Genomic DNA, 261 nt, shown 5'->3' on the forward strand with positions numbered 1-261 from the left:
CACATAACACCAAGAAGTTTCTCAGAAGACGCTCTCTCTCACTAGTTTTATCTGGACTATATGTAATCCTTTTCCCTAAGCCAAATGGTGATCCCAAATATCCACGTATTCGGGATCCATCCAAGAGGGAGTGTTACAACTGTCGTAAGTAAACAGGCTTAATCTCTGTGAGATGAAATAAACAAGCAAAAGCAGAGTACAGAAGCTTCTCCCAGTTGTTGTATCGTGAACCAGATTATCGCTTTTCACCATAGTCCCTGA

The sequence above is a fragment of the Rhinopithecus roxellana genome, chromosome 22, assembly GCF_007565055.1.
Source record: "Rhinopithecus roxellana isolate Shanxi Qingling chromosome 22, ASM756505v1, whole genome shotgun sequence".
Taxonomy (NCBI): domain Eukaryota; kingdom Metazoa; phylum Chordata; class Mammalia; order Primates; family Cercopithecidae; genus Rhinopithecus; species Rhinopithecus roxellana.